Source organism: Temnothorax americanus, unplaced genomic scaffold, assembly GCF_048541705.1.
Source record: "Temnothorax americanus isolate GAGA-0224 unplaced genomic scaffold, ASM4854170v1 Scaffold62, whole genome shotgun sequence".
In the NCBI taxonomy this organism is placed as follows: domain Eukaryota; kingdom Metazoa; phylum Arthropoda; class Insecta; order Hymenoptera; family Formicidae; genus Temnothorax; species Temnothorax americanus.
This window is the reverse complement of record NW_027509769.1, coordinates 706,339-724,001: the sequence shown is the minus strand read 5'-3', so window position 1 is coordinate 724,001 and position 17,663 is coordinate 706,339. Positions and strand designations below refer to the sequence as shown.

The 17,663-nt window shown below is 36.4% G+C and overlaps 1 long non-coding RNA gene across 1 annotated transcript in view; it reads right to left on the bottom strand.

Annotated features, from left to right (window-relative positions):
- Positions 1 to 17,663, bottom strand: part of LOC143905474 (uncharacterized) — a 120,339-nt gene that overhangs the window by 53,484 nt on the left and 49,192 nt on the right. The gene's annotated exons all lie outside the window — the stretch shown is intronic.

Below are 17,663 nucleotides of genomic sequence, written 5' to 3'. Positions count from 1 at the left end.
ACTTAAAAATTAAAGATTAAATACTAAAGAAATAATTTTAATGCAACGTTTCTATTATTTTATACTTATCGTGTTCATGTACTATAACAATAAGTGTAAGAGCTACTTTTAAATATTAGTATAAGAGTTGTACTTTTTGGTAACATTTGTGTTATCATTATTGTAACTAATAACGTAAAAATGGATAGGAAAGAAAAAAGAAATAAAACTTAATTCAAATGTCAAACGTGCGTCTATAATGCTACTACGTATCCATATCAGTTACAGATAAAATGAAATGGCAATTGCTGAAAATAAATGTAGCCACCGGGTGGACCATGAACACTCATCGAACTATGCTGCTAGTATTTATTAACAGATCGTAACTTATATTCGTAACTGATATTCGAGGAAATGGATAGGATGACCCTCATACCTTGTTATCTTCGGCCGGGAGGGGGGGGTTTTCTGCTCGTTCCCATGCAATATCTCAGGGTCCAATGTGACATCGATTCTCAATTTGATATGGCGATTGACAATATGGAGAGACGAGGAATGATTTGGAGCTACGAATGCTGGCCATGGCGCGGTCGTTTCCAGATATCTCGCGCGGCCCACCCTATACCTTCCCTCTTACCACTCTACGTACTTGATACGTGCGCAGGGTAACAAACGTCGCGAGATGTTTTCGATTAACCTCATTTTAAGAATGACTGTCGTTTTTTACTATCGGATGGAAGGCCCGATAGCCTCGTCGCGTTCTCCATCTTTATTCCTCGGTAGGCGCGCAAACAGGTCATGATCGGGTTTTCCTTCACCCTCCCCCCCCTCCCTATTCACTCCGTACTAGAATTCTGCCCAAGGAATATAGAAAGGTTGAACTTCTTAATGGTATGATCTATAATATTATCTCCATTATCAGTCACACTCGTAATTTCAACATCTGCGAACCGGCGCGGCGATATATAGCTAAAATAAGAGAAAATTCGCGATAAGAAATATCATGAAGCTTTAGCACGGAATAATCATTATTTTCGCGATAGAATTTAATTTAGAAATACAGGTATTTCATATCGGGTGCATCATATAATGCAGCGAAGAATGTAAATTCTTTTATAATATCCCGCAATGAGCCAAAGCGTATTCAAATTTGATAAATATGTGTAACATTATTTTAACTCTTATATTATTACTGCTTTATTATAATTTTTATCTCCCTTGAAAAATGTAAAGTTACGTAAATAAAATTATATAGCATGCAAAATCATCAATCATTAAATTAAATAATGGCTGACTAATTAGGTCCATTTTATATTGAATCTTTTTCTCTTAGCTACTCGAGTGTAATATTTTATGTGAAAGTAACGTAGCGTAAAATTTGTCAAAATCATAAAATACACGTAATCCATTTATAACCTCAGATACAATGATATCACATCTTATTAAAGTTATTTTTCTCATTTGTACGTCCTGTAAAAAATTATACTTTATATATAATTTAACGAGCACAAACGTATTAGTTAATTCGAGAAAATGTAAGTATTATATCTCGCGCGAAAAGAGATTTTTTTTTTACTCAATACCGACTTAAAGTTTCGACGATATGTAATGTAATTCAATTTCCGTGCCCCGGCACATTGTTCTCCGTCGTTTTAATTTTACCACGTCCGCCTTTTTTATACTTATAACAGATTTCCCTCTGCGCGGAAGAAAATACCCCAGGCGCCATGCTATTACGAAGTAGAACGATTAAGACTCAGTGCCGCAATTCCAATCCCTTTCCGTTCGTGCTCGCGTTGCCGTATTCATCATCTCAATTTTATTCCCGCCAGCTCTAAGTTTCGCACGGGAGATTTGCCCGACCACGAGTAAAATCGAGCGCGGATACATCGCCCCGCCTCGAGCGGAAATAAATCTGCAGTCCTGCGCGAACTACGAACGGTCAAGGTGTAATAGCTTGCGGAGAAGCGAGTTTGTCGGTCGCGCTCGTGTTACGCGACTTCCACTTCCTTTCCCTCATTCGCCCGCAATTCGTCATTGCAATTTCGCCACTTCGACTTTTAAATCCGACGGACGAAGCGGCGTCGCAATATTCGGTCCCAGGGCTACCGCGATCCGTGAGCTACATTCGCGAGTGACAACGTTTAAAATTAAATTAACAGGAAAAGTATCTGGGCCGCGCAAGCGTGGATTAAAATTTTTATCAGCCTCGAGTTACGTGTCGCAATTTGCTTTTCATATTTCGCTTTAAATTCCACGACAATTATATATCGTGTTCAACACGAACTATATGTTGTGGCAAGTTGAGCATTGTGCTTGTTATCATTTTGTATTTTGCATGGATTATCGTTGGACATGAAATAAATATTAAAAAAGAGCGTAACATAAAATCATATTCGCCGGTGTAAGTAAAAAAATGATTATAATTATGGAGTTTTGAGGGATTTTATCTACAAAAGATGTTCCCCATCTTGTGTCAACACATGATGGTTTAATTTCACTTTAAAATGACGTTATTGAGGTTTAAACAATCTCTCTAAATGTATCTAGAATGAGATAGTTACGGAAGATAAATACAATGGAAATTCAACGCTATGCCATCGTATGTACGATAAATGGTGTCTCACGAAACGCCAGGTCTCTTGGATGTGAACGGCTTAAATGTATATTCCAAGTAAACTCCATAAGAGGGTTAACAACGCTAATATCGCGGCCTGAATACGTGCCTTAGACCATGGACTATAATGCTTAAGTCCGTCTAATCGTTTCTCTGAAGCAGTTAATCGCTCGGCGATGCGATTGTAACGAGCTACTATTTACGATTTACAGTATGATCATCGAACTTAATACAAAGGTATAAGGAAAAGCTAATGTTCCCGAAAACCATTTAGCTGATTTTATTTATTTTTGGTGTACTTCTTGTATAAAGTTCCGAATTATAAGTAAAGAAAAAGAAATATCTTGTTATATTCAAGATTATACTTAACTAAAATTGTACTTTTTACTTTAATCGATAACCTTCATAATAAAATGTAACATACAAGTAGCGAACATTTTTTTAATTTTGTAAATGGAAACTACATCGTCGTTGGCTGAGTTTTTCTTAAGAAAATGTAATTCGATTTTGTACTTTGTACAAAACTATACCGTATACGACAATACTTTAGTTTACTTTTTTAATTCTTAAGTGTTGTCCGATATGTAAACTCTCAACGAAGGTTACACTAACAATCGACGGAGAAGAGGTGTCTGCCCAAGGGACAATTTTAACTTTCTCATGCCTATAGTTCCCGTATCCATAATTCCAACTTTATTCCTGGAACTTCCAACTTTTGCAGTATTCCAGAACGGGATTTGTTACTCGGTTACCAGAACTGTCGGGTTAAGAACCAAGGTAAAACGAGGGGTATATATATTCTTTAAAGGGTAGTCTAAGGACTTCGATACCGAATTTGCATCTATTAATGTCACTTTATCCATATCCAATTTAGATTAACATTTATATGAAGCTTGTTAAGAATGATGTAAGTTTAAACGTTGTGTATAATGGTCATTTAAATACCGCTTCGATGTCTTCTACAGAAAAGAGAGAGAGAGAGAGAGAAAAGAAGAAGTATTCTTAATTTCTATTAGCATTATTAAATCGATTAAGTTTATTACATTTATTACATTTATTCTATTTCTATTTAGCATATATAAAATTATGCGTAACAGTGGAAAGCTGTCGCAATGTAATAAATGTAATAAATTCACAAAAAACCCTTGTTACATAATTATCACTCGCGATTGAAAATTGCAACATTGTGTAAAGTCAGCAGTGCAAGAAATGCAAAAGGTAAAGCATTTATTATACGCCGAGCAGAAGCAGTTAGTCGTTATTCTACCTCTTCTCTAATAATATTAAAGAAGGTTATTAAAATCTGCCAATCCGTGAGAATCTTGACACGCGCGAGCGCCGCTAAGAACGTCCAACGATAATTAAATTCTGCCGTTGTCGAGCGGTATCGCACTCCCGTCCGCAGAAATGCGAGATATCTCGTCGTGTCCGAACGTATCGGTGCTTATAGGGTACGAAAATGGATGATGGCTGAAGAGATAGAGATACGAGCAGATAAGAAGAGAATGAAGGTTGAGGGAAAAGATCATCCGTCCACCTTGCACACACACATCACACATACACACACACACACACACACACACACACACACACACACACACACACACACACACACACACACACACACACACACACACACACACACACACACACACACACACACACACACACACACACACACACACACACACACACATCCTTATAGATATCTTTATATCATATCCTTATTTTCCTCATACCATCTCCTTCCTCAACACCACAGAAAACACCTTATGGTAGTTTCTTGTCGCGAAAACGAGGAATCGGCGACTGAGTTTCCGCCGTTAACCCAAATCCCCGCGAGTCTTGCGTCTCGTCGTCGTCGTCGTCGTTGGAACGTAAAAAGCGGCTCGACGACTGCCGTCGTGACAAACGATCGCAGTCGCGGGCGAGCGGTTTCCTTCTCCCTTGCAAACCGTTACAGCGTCTTAAGCATCGTGGATGCGAGGATATACCTAGATTTGAGGTATGGATTGAGAGTGACACATCGGCACGTCGGCCTTTGCATTCGAGCTTTGCATTTGTAAGACGTCTCTGAAAGGAGACGTGAGTCAGCATATGGCTAAAGTCAGATGAATATACTTCCGATTGGGATACTTTCTAGATAAAATGGTTGTGATTCTTTCGTAACAAATAGGATATTTATAACTAAAGTAATCAATTCTCCGCAGGCTGATGATATGTGTAAAAATAAATATTTTTTGCTATACATTTCTTCTTTAATAAAATATTTTGTCAATTAAAGAAATAATATGTTATAATCTGTATTTAACTTAAAATTTCAGCTTAAAGTTGAAAAATCCGAATCTGTTTTTTTAAATAGATTCTTGTAAATAAATTAAAATATTTAATTAAAAATTGATTTTTGTTTCATATAATTTAACAAATAAAATCTGGCAATCAGTTAGTTGCTTTGAATTTTAGTACGCTCTACATATTTATCTTTAGTTATTTATAATCAAAAAATTATTGATGACCATTTTTAAGAAATTCGTTCAATCCTAAATTTGTGTTATTAAAGTCATAAGTAAAAGACACATACTAGACACATCGTGTCTGCCTTTCATTTAGATGCGTTATATCAAAATTACAATTCGTAATTCACAACATGGCGATGTCTCGCGACAGGTAGATAATTCGATCAAATACAACGGAATCCCGTTCCTATGACAACCACGTAAATCGATGAATTGATTGGCCTTAATGTTATTATGCAACATTACTCAATTGATGTACAAATAATATAATTACGTCTAAAAAATATAATCGTTTTTGTTGTGTAAATTGATCTTAATTATATTATACGTGTATAATTGAAAAAAATGATAAAATACATTCACCATATACAAAATTTTACATAAATTAAGAGTAACGTAGAAAGAATTGCATTAATATTAAGGTTCTTTTTAAAATGCATTAAAAAATAAAGCCAAAAGAAAGAAGAATTAATGCAGGATATTCAGTATGACCAGATTTGTGCAATACAAATTTATATACATTTATTTTTTAGATATTTACACAATAATAGTCTTGCTTTAGAGATTTTAAAAAATCACTTCGGTTTTTGTGTCAGGTTTCTATAAATAATAACCGGCAACTATGCTCGAGGAAATATCAAATAAAAGCATTATATTATTAAAACTTTCTCATGAAAAGTTCATTACAAAAATGACATGTGGAAACCGTACATAAAACATAAATGCAGCAAAAACAAAGCGATTTTCAGAGTGCAGCCACAATGTGTCAAGTAGTTCGTTGTATCAGCTAGAAAAACTGCGCTGATATTGCGACCTGGTTCATTCTTTCTCTCTCTCTCTCTCTCTTCCCTGTTTCTCTCTTTCTCTATCTCTTTTCTTATTACAATGCTGTCAATAAAAAATACTAAATAATTATAATTAAAAACTGCAAAATTATCAGCATTTTTCAGTTTTTTAATAGTAGCTTTTATCGTATATGTTGTATTGTAATTCAGTTTTCACATAATATACTGTGAATATATGTAATACTTCCTGCTTTTACAACTTTACTTCTAAATTTTAATCTCTCAAAATTTTACTTTGTTTTTTTTATTTTTTCGTAAGTATATTGGCTATCGCCCTTGTATATATTACAAAATGTATAAATTCACGAATTGACACACTTTAGTATCAGTAAGAATAATCGGCCATGTCACACACACGTATACGCCTTCTTTTCTTAAATCATTTCAATATTCAGTTAGAAGGTAACTTCTACGTATGTCTTACGTATACTTTCGCGAAAGCGTCAGCAGTGGATGAGACAAGAAGGGAGCGGTGGAAGAGCGACGAGAAAGGGCGACAGACGCTGCAATATTCTTGGCTCGCATTGTACGTGTCCCATAAGTTGGCAGGCGAGCTCCCTCTCAGCGACAGCTTGACAGAACATACGCTCTTTCCCGCTCGAATCGTTTCGTCCCTGCACCTATTCTCTTCTCACTCCCGTACGCTCATCCTCAACCTCTCCCTCGCCTTCCCTTCCCTTCCCGTAACCCTCTCTTCAAGTTTTCCAAAAATAAAAGTTTATAAGCTAACGCGCACGTGTACATATGTAGGTGGGACTCGAGCGTGGATACATACCACTCTCAACGAGGACGCGGAAAGCAGAAATGTCGGTGGGATAGCGGATAGAACGGCAGAAAGATTGGTGGTGGGAAACGGGAGAAATGTTGGCGACAAGAAAGAAAAAAAAACGCGAGGGGGGAGGAGGGAAAACGAGAAAAGTGGAGACCACGTGCAGAAATAACGTTCGTGTTTTTGATTTGAGGCACGTAACCGAACCACATTGAAATCAGATAGGGGCGCGAGAGAGGACGCTAAACTGGCTCCGGGAGGCTACGGGAAGCTTGCTACGGGAATACCTAAACCTCATGGGGAGGGTAAGACGGTCGAAGGACGCGTTAGACGCCCGAGGGAAGAGGAGAGATCGCGCGAGAGTAGTGCGACGGCGTAAGAGGTGGTGTGAGGGAGAGAGACATCGCCGCGGGGCGTAAAGGGTAGCGAGGCGCCTTACAACGGGTGAAACGTGCCACTTTCTTGGATTTTCGAATAAATCGGCACGGCGCGGCGTGGAGTGCGCACCGCTCGACTATAACGGAGTCTACTTTGACTCAGACTCTCTCTCTAACCCCCTGAAGATCCGCGTTCCGTAATCCGGATCGACTTGATCCCTCCGTTTCCGAAAACGTTGCAGGAAAAAATTTGGCATCGCGTATCAATAAAAGATTCATATTTCTTAAAAAGAACACGAATATCTAATCCGCAGCGTTTGTATATCTGCCGAACAATTGCCTTTGCCGTTGAGTACTAACTTTTACATTTTGCACCGAATGACTTTGTAATCCGATAAAACATTCGCGATTTTGGTAAATAACATCACAATTCGAGTTCCTTTGAAACTAAAAATTGTTTTAAAAATCACATAAACTGCAAGTCTAAAATGTCGTTAATAACTTTTTTATATATTACAATTATTTAATATTTTAAACAAATTCTCTCTCTCCTCAATTTTGCTTGGAAAACATCCTATACATATATATATTTTACATTTCAGTGCGTTCTCTGCGAGAGCTCTTTTACACGTCAAATATGATCGTTAGACGCATACTATATATACCCACATACGAGCGCTATTTAACGCACGTTCCATCTTGCTAACATTTTCATCGGTGACCGACGTATTCCAGTGACATCGCTGCTCATCGCCCGCGGTTTGGTAATGGATCGCCAATCCGCGCGACATTTCGATCATTGAGCAAGCGTGTAACGGGCAATGATCTATTATTTAGCCATCATTCTGCGCACACCGTTTCGCCCTCGTGCGTGCACGGCCACGCACACGCGGCGACGATGACGTTGGCATTGATCGAACAGCTAGCACTAATACGAGCGGAAACACTCAGTTTGCTGGTGGTCGTGGAGATAATTAGGCAGAAACGCAACGCTGTTATTAGAGAGGGGGGGAGAGGAAGGGAAAGTGAGAATATGCTAACGATTATATTGTACGATAATGAAATAAATGTTAATAAATATGTCGACAGTAACTCAGAGCACTTGGCAGATGCAGATACCGCAAAAGATACGACTGTTTCGAAAGTTTCTTCGGACTTATCTGCGAGATGCATCAGTTCTGAACGAAACTCCAGCTATATTCAATGTCTGCCAGCAAAGAAAATGATAAATTCTGCTACGATTAAAACTTATAAACTTGCTTTCGGATTTATTTGGAAATTTGGTTGAACGTATGTTACGTTAGAAAACAATTAAATATGGAGATCTACTTTGAAAACTTAAGATATACGTATTAAAACTGTAAATTCCTACAATTTTGCATTTTTAATTGGTTAGCCGCATAAATTTAGAGAAAAATGAATTTCTATCTCTATATAAATATGAAAAATAAGATATTAATTAGAATCCATCAATTAGAACAATATGGAAAGAATGTCATGTTATTATGTCATGTTATTACGTGCAATGTTATTATAATATTATATATTTGACATTGTCTAAGAGATAATAAATAAAAATGATGAATTAACGTGTTTTTAGGGCGATTTATCTGCAATATTTTAAAATAAATAAATTAATGCTAAAAACATGATAATTTAGAGAGTAACTACCATTCGATGTTTCAAATTCAGCAAACTTTGTGTCTCTCTCTTATACTACTAACGCGCTTACGCATTATACTGTATTTTCTTCGAAGGGGAAATTGACACAATCTCTTTTCTTTAAAGAGGTTACGTCTATATAACTTTGACCGTAATCTTGGAATTACGAAGTAAAAGGTAAACATCAACTTCTCGACTTCTTCATTCCGTTGCATCTACAATCTAAAAAGCTTCTGTCGGTGTATATAATTTGTCATTAAACTTGATTTCCTTTTTTCTTAAATAAAGCAACGTCTTTACTTTATATTATTATGGCTGCATTCCAATATTTACTGTCAGCAACTGTCAGTATTGAAAATCTATAGTATACATGACGTAAAATATAGAAAAATATAGATCTTCAGTACTGACGGTGAAAATCGGAATGCAGCCTATACCTAACATAGTAATTTGTAACTAAAATTATTTTATAAAGATATAAAGATATTCTATTGTAAAAAACGTTTTTAAATTTGTAATATAATTATTCATTTTTTATAATATTCCGTTTAGTTTATATATAAGAAACCGTTTAGTTTATAATTCCAGAAATATCATGCTGTCAATTATCTTCTCGCGAGTTTTGATCACACACCACACACACCCCACACACACACCCACACCACACACATGATCATTGATTTGCATCAATTATTATCGCAATACGTATCATGACATTAAAGAGATGTGTCGATGAGTTACGAATGTAAAAAGATATAAACATACCGTTCCTCCGTCGTGTTCCACTTTATCGCATCTAATCATCGTGTGGAAGCGACTGAAAACTCGCTTATAATCGGTATAACGCAACAGATATTCTATTTGATATCCCTCCGAAATATTTCCCTTCCGTTCAATCGTTTCACGACTTCCGTTAACCGGCTGCGCCTCTCTCTCGCATACGTTATCCGCTCTTTCCCCTTCCGTCATCTCTGCCGCCCGCGCCCGTATCTTCGACCGTGAGTTGCGCCATATTTCAAATGTCATATTAGCAGGGACCATGCGTCTTCCGCGAGTAAAATGTCTATGCCGCCGGCAGGCTTTGCCACCACTACATCACACGACTCTAGTCCCTCTTGGCGGCGTGGTATCGTGTCACCTTCCCGGCTCGCCACCAATTACACATTAATGCGGCGTCGCGTTATCCAGAGACGATGTACGAAGTGGAAACGATAGGGTACAAGGATGAAGGGACGGTCAGAGGCTTGCTGGTATCCTTCGGGAATATACTCTCTTCCAGTGTAGTCAATTAACCCAGTTTCGCACTTGACGCAACGGTTCGATCAACGCTACCCGCCGAGAAGATGGGAAACTATTTTGTGCCAGCTTTTTCACCGATTGCACGCCGATCGTTGTATACAATTTTCAGATTGAAATGTTCGCGGAACGGGACACACAACGCGTTCTGAAGGATGAATGTTATTTCAGGTATTTTCGATTGGATATGTTTCAAATGTAACGTATAGCTGCGGGAATACACAATCGCGGTGTCGTCACAAGGGTTGACTTTCTTGCAGCAGCAAGTTACGAATTGCAAAAGTAATATTTTATTGGTGGAATTAATAATGCAATATTTACTGACGGCTAATCTTTCAATTTATCTGAATTTATTTATTCGAAGAAATCTAAGAAAAAATTAAACCGAGAAACGTTGTATTCTACAGATTAATTTGTATGATATATAATAGATTATGTATAGCAGAGAATATATAGACACCATTAATTTATTTTCTTGGTCTTATAACCATTTAATCATAAGAAATAACCGTGGTTATGCAATTTAAGATAAATTTTGACGATTATAACAACTTTATCTAGATGTATAAATTTTCCACAGTTACAAAACTCTTCTAAACTTTCGTACTTTGCTTTAGCTATGTGCAATAAGTACACTCACAAATTTCACTGTTCTGTAATAGTGCAATAGAAGTTGTGCATTTTCTCTCGACTGCAGATTCTTTAGAGAAATTGAGGACTTTTCCTAAACAAACTTTGTTCTGGCATCTTAGTTTTTTTTATCATTAAATGTCTAGATATTTAATTAAATCGCCAGTTCTATTCGATTGTTTTCGGCATCTTTGAAACTCAATCCAATTCCTCTGATTTTCAATTTTGTATAATTCAGAATAAAAATATTTTTGTCCGAGTTCGAATTTCAATATTTCTTCTTTGTTATAATAGAGAAGTTTTGTTAGGCAAATGGTTTATTCTGTTTAATGTAATGAGATATAAAAAGAATCATCTCGTTTTGAACCTGATTTGATCAGGCTATTATGCAATCATGCTGTTATGATCGCATAATCATGTCTTTTAGAAAAAAATAAAACTTTCCTAGCAGACACATCTGGAGGTATGTATCAATTGTATCAAACTAGCGACTCCCGAGCGGTTTATCGAGATCTAGCTTGACAGAAATTCAAGTAGAGAGAAAATGGGCTTCCCCCGTACCGGTGCTTTCTCATTCGTCATTACGCCGGGGATATTAATATTATTAAGCAGCATATATATCGCGAATATCCGCGCGAGGATGTAAGGGACCATCGAAGACGTGTGCGGAGGGTGGTGGGTAAGGGGGAGATGTGCTTTCCTCGCAGTAAATATTGTAACATCTGGCGCGACTCATACGAGTTCGAGTCACGCCTCCGGCCCTCTACATTTCATTTCACTTCTTAGATACTTCACTGAAATACTGTCGAGGATCCACTAGCTGCCTGGTCTCTGTGTAGAGCGGCGGGTAATGCTTCGGAAAAGGATGGCGAACGAGGGAAAGAATGTGTGTATATATGTATATGCCGCATTTGTTCCGGCAACTTCCTGAATTTGCACGACCACCCTTTTGTGTTACTTGCCTCCGCACGTTGTGGCTACGCGACGAGCTCTTTCCTCTTCAAAAGACTGATATTTATGTTATCATTGGACCGCATTACAAGATGTGACATGCTTTCCCTGTAAATTGCCACAATTCCTGTCTCGTCTTGCGATGTCACAGCGTATGTACATGGCCAATTGAATGAAATGATGGAATTGCTATTGGAGAGGCAATGAAATTTACAGCGTTGATACGGCAATGACGGGGTTAACGACTCTTTTATCTATTACAAGTTTGTTAAACATGTTAAATAAAACGCGCGAATAATAGCGATTGCAACGAAATACGGATTGACACAGGAAACGAATGACTCACGGGAAAACGGCGCGATGCACAATGTATCTCATCCGAGCATGAGACATATTTCATCTACACAAAGTTTAATTCGCTCGAATCCTGTATTTGACAAGTAGCACGAGTCATTCAAGTGTATGCAGCGGTGATTGATTGTGTGTGTGTATTTGTGCGCGCGCGCGCACGTTTCCGAAGAGGAAACGGTTTATATATTTATGCCTGCGCTTTCCGCGGGATTGTCACCGGCTGATCAAATGAATCCGGAGCTCTCTATTTATGAATCGTTCGGATATTTTTTTCGTCGCGGTTGCAAAGTGCATCGATATATCACCGACAGAAATGAGGCGCACGCACGCGCGCACATATGGGTGACGAGGAGGCACGTCTCGTATCGTAATTTTTATGCATCTGAATTTTGTGTGTGAATGTTTAACGGCGGTTTCCGGGCCGCTCTTGTTTACAGTGGCAACTGATTTAATCAAACAGTGAGCAAGGCGTGCGTTTCGCGCGCCTAGCATGGGGCTAAAGCACGCTTCCGCACGTTCGCGCCGTGCCGTGTGCCACACAGCTGCATTTTTTGGAGCAGAGTCCCGTGTTTTTTGACGGAGCTTCGTGTTATATTAAATTTATATTTTCGAAGTATTGATTCGGCTGACTGATAGGCAACGCACGAAAGGACACGCATTGTTTGTGTAGATGCAATTGAAATTTTCCAGATTAAAGACTTTGTATACCAATGCCATGTAGTTAAACAAAATTTTTGCATTGCATTTTTTCGATATACGCTTATGCACGCAATTTAATAAATTCGAATCTACGTGATGTACTGTGTAGTATTGAACGAGCGTTATTCGTTATCAAAAGAATTTACGTAGCTATATTAGTCGTGATACTGTTTCGCTTGATTATTTTACATTTACGGAATTGTAATCCACTAGATTAGAGGCTAGAAGATTAATATATAATTTCTATCTTCTAACAGTGTTCATGCTCCTTAGTTTATCCAAATTTATTAATTAAGTGGGTATACCTAATTGTTATCATAATACCATGTTGTATATACCATTTTACCATACTATTAATGATGCAGTTAATGTAATTAATATGTTTTGAGTGATCTTATAACTGTAGGAAATTGTATCTTGGTTTTATTTGTGTATCACTGTCAGTACAGATTATAACTGATAATATTACATCATTCTTTGGTTCAATGTGTAACAAATTTGTAATTAAAATTTAGAGACAGAAACTGTGTCGCATTTTAAAATGTATAAGGAGAATTTGAGGAAATCGATACGTCATCTTCTATTTATATTACCTATATGAGTTCAATAATGCTGCACACAGTACTTCGTAATATCTTATGGTTTATGGTAAATATAAAACAATATTCCTTTCCTTGAAATGGGTTATGTTATAAAATTATACGATCTCGCAGAGAGAGAGAAAGAGAGAGAGAGAGAGAGAGAGAGAGAGAGAGAGAGAGAGAGAGAGAGAGAGAGAGAGAGAAAGAGAGAGAAAGAAAGAAAGAGAGAGAAAGAGAGAAAATGAGAGAGAGATAGAGATAGATTTTTAGTGAAAAGAACTAAGAATTAAGCTCACGCAGACAGCTCTTTCAATAATTCATTAACCACTTGTTTCGTTAACTACTTCTACGCAGACCGTGTGGCAGACTCTCTGAAAAGTGCTTTAATTTCCTCCGTCGACTTGTTACCGTCTTAAAACTTTAAGGCGCTCTCACCGTTAAGTGACACGCTTCATGGAAATACGACAGCGCGCGGAATTGCCATGAAATGTCTCAGACGTTTCGATTTCAAAAGAGAAACTTTTGGTCCTTTAATCCAACGCTCTTAAAATATTATGTGGAACGTATTATCTTAAATTCATTACTCGCCATACTTGGAAGAAATGAAAAAGTAATCCTTTCTAAAAAAAGGCATGTTAAATCGATACTCGCATCTCTCGAGGTCTTCTCGAAAGTCTCGAATTGCTTTGTTGGCTCTTTTCCGCGATGCTGATTGATTCTGTTGCTGCGCTAACTTCGTGAGCGGCTGTCATAGCATATTTTGACAGTTGTGTGTAATATTAAAGCTAAATAGCGCGCGCGAAGAGCGCGCGTCTGTGATGTCTAGTATAATATATTCTATAGAGCAATGAAACTCGTAGTTACTAGCGTAAGTTAAGAGCAATAAGTAATGTTGATGTCGAGTTCGCATAGCTCATAAATTTTCGAATTAAATTTATAAATTGTTTATCAAGATAACGTCTCTGAGATCTAAAGATTATTAAGATTTAGGTATATAGTGTTCTTTTATACGTATACATAGTATTCTTTATGCTTTTTCAATTTATCCGTTTATCGAATATGTATATGTAAATTTTCATAATATCCTACGTTATAAAATAGTTTGATCAATTTGGTATAGATTCTTTTTAGTAAACTTGGATAATCAGCAATTATGTTCGAGAAGGATTAAAAGTGGCAGAAACGCGAGCCGAACGTGACATAGGAAGACTTCCACGTTCGCACGTGTAAGCAACGGAAATTCGAGAATTCGTACTTGGCATTTGAAGACCTGGCGAACTGTATGCAGCGTACACGCGTGCATAAATGCCAGATTACGGGGCGCAGGAAATCGTGAGATAACGTCGTCCTTTCGGAGCCGTCAGCCGCCAGTACGTGCAACAGAATCGTACCGAAGCTTCGTGTCTTCTACCCTGATACAGTTTTATTGCTGTCTGAATCTACGTCTACGCGACTGCATGCCGTATACAGCTTCTCGATATATTGCTCGCAAGCATGATGCACTGTTTCGTGCGAAAACAATGACACGTGCTTGCAAGATTATGCAAAGCCTAATGCAAATAGAGAAATGTTTCTCTAACATAATTTCTCTGAAGCTCTACATTACATTTTTTTGTGAAATAAATAAACACAAAATTGAATTTATTTCCGAATAAGCCGCACATTCGATATTAAAGTCTCTCGAACATTATTTAGTAGTATATTGAAAGCAGAATTTTTTTCGAAATGTATAAAATTAATTTCCCGTATACAGAATATTGACATTGTTTATCAAGCACTAAAAATAGAAGATCAGAGATAGGCATTCTCGATAAATTTTTAATTTCGTTACATTTTGCATATTTAAATTATCTCTTTTAAATAAACCATATTATTTAATAATTTAGCGTTCGTTTTACATTGTTTTAATCGATTGTTCTTTCATGACACTCGATTCTGTATTTTAAATGTCCTATTTTAAAACATCCGCTCGTGGTTACGCCGAACGAGTAGAAGTTCGCGGCTAACTTTTGCCCGCGTTCACGTACGGGTTGTTCGTTTAAGAATTACAGGGTCCATTTGCCGGTATTTCACGGGCGCAATCTAAGTAGGCACGCCCCGCCCAGGATTTATTAGAATTAGAAATCTGATGCTCCATGTGTGCGACTACGTTGTATATTAACATTAACGGCACGAGTGTTACGAGCCATTTGTACTCAGAGTAGTGAATTACATAGAACGTGAGAAGCTTCCGCGCGCGAATTATTAGTCTCATTATAGTATAGTTTACAGGTTTCGCCAAACGGCAAAATCTGCCCTGCTGTCACAGTATACTGAAAATAGAAGTGCTTCGAAAATAGAAGAGGTAGGTTGGGGTACATTAGTTTCTATTGATTATTTATATTGTTTCAATTAGCGATTCTTATCTCTTACTTCCTATATTTTACTCCTTTTATTATTTAATTACAAAATGGAACATTATATTTATTTAACTATAGAGATTATATATAGATAATTAAATATAGATTGTAGTGTATCTTTTATTATAATATATTCTATGTGAATGTTCCACATAACTGATATTGTGAATAAGATTATACTTTAATGGTATAAAATAATTTGCAAAAAAATAATAGATATAAATCACGATATGAATATAAAACTGATCTGGAAATAAATTGATGAGTTATTATACGAATACTATGCTAGTTTTCGATATCCAAGTGCATTTATGTGAATACTAAAAATGTTCAGTATGTCATATTATATATCGTCTTTTAATCCATATAAGGATAAAATAACGTAACGATTTTTGCTGCATTTTCCGCATTTGTAATAAAATTCTCTTATTCGTAAAAATATGCAATTGTATACATAATATATATATAATCTTATATGTATATATAAAGTCTTATACTCTCATACTCACATTTTAAAACGCATGAATTTTGTAATAATAAAAATAAATGTTCTTATATGTATATTAAAAGTCATTTGGTTTAAATTCTCTTATTTTTAATAAGATATGTTGCTTTGCATCGATATTGAGTTAATTATAGGAGATCCGTATATATCTACGTATATATATATATATATATATATATATATATATATATATATGTGTGCATATATATTAGACATTGCATTCGCATGACGCAGTGAGATACCATTCATATGTACAATAATATAACTTAATTTAATTAACCAAAATTACCAATGTAAATATTCCTTAAGTAATATTTTGTGTTGATTGTATCAAATTCTAATTGTCCACTATACGCAGATATATAAATTATAATTTATATAAGTTAAAGTGTATTTGGTATATGACTTTTTTGCATTGCGATCGATTTTACTGACACCAATATACTGAGAGTGAGATACAGGATACATGGTGTGTATCTAGAATGACACGTACGTTATTTTTCAGGATTTTCAACCATAAATGCCATATCTGGAAAATAATGACGATTGATGGTGGTTGCGCGACGCGTTGAGCTAACGCTATAATACTCGGTGAGTTCACTTGCATTAGATGGTATATATTTAGTCGCATATTTAACGTTCTCTTTCTCTCTCTCTTATCTCTTTACACAAATTTTTGATAATATGATTGACATTATTTTCTAAATATTTGAAACTTTAAGCAAAAAATACAAATATCATTGCATTTTTCTTAGAGCTTTTTTGTAACAACTTAAGTTTAAGTTAATATAAAAGTTATAACCGTTTATATGTATGCATAAAAAATTTGATAATAGACTGATTTAGTAACCAGGCTGATATTGCGTGAAATTACTCTTTGATCTTAAAAATACAATTAGAGGCGTAATTTCTATAGAAATTCTTAAAGCGTAAAGCATTTGCCTTACAGCTTAAATTTTTTTTTATTAAAAATTAAAGAAGTGTTTTGATATTTTTCTTTAAAAACGCTATAAAAAAAGAATTATATTAATAATTAAATAAAAAAATTGATGCAATTTTTTAATTTAACAAATTACTTTCGGTTTTTACTTTTGGAAAATTTCTCAGGTACCGAGCAAACGACGATTTTTAATTAATTCCCTGACTTATGCGAGACGTCGCGCTGCCTTAATTCGCATCGGTGAGCATTCGAGAACCGCGAATACCATCAAGAGAATAAACCACGAGTCGTCGAATTGATATTAAAATTAATGTTATACAGTTAAAGGCGAGAAACTTCCCGATTAATTCGGTAGATAACGCCCCGCGGGGGCTTTCGCAGGGGTCGATGTCGGAAGAAAGAGATAGCATTGCCGCGAACACGGAGGCATCCAATCCGAACAATTCGGTTTTCCTTCGAGCTGGGACACGCGAAGGTCCTCTCTAACCCATCCGTCCCCCTTCTATTCTACGCTCGGATAGAGAAAGCAAGGGAGAAAAAGGGAGA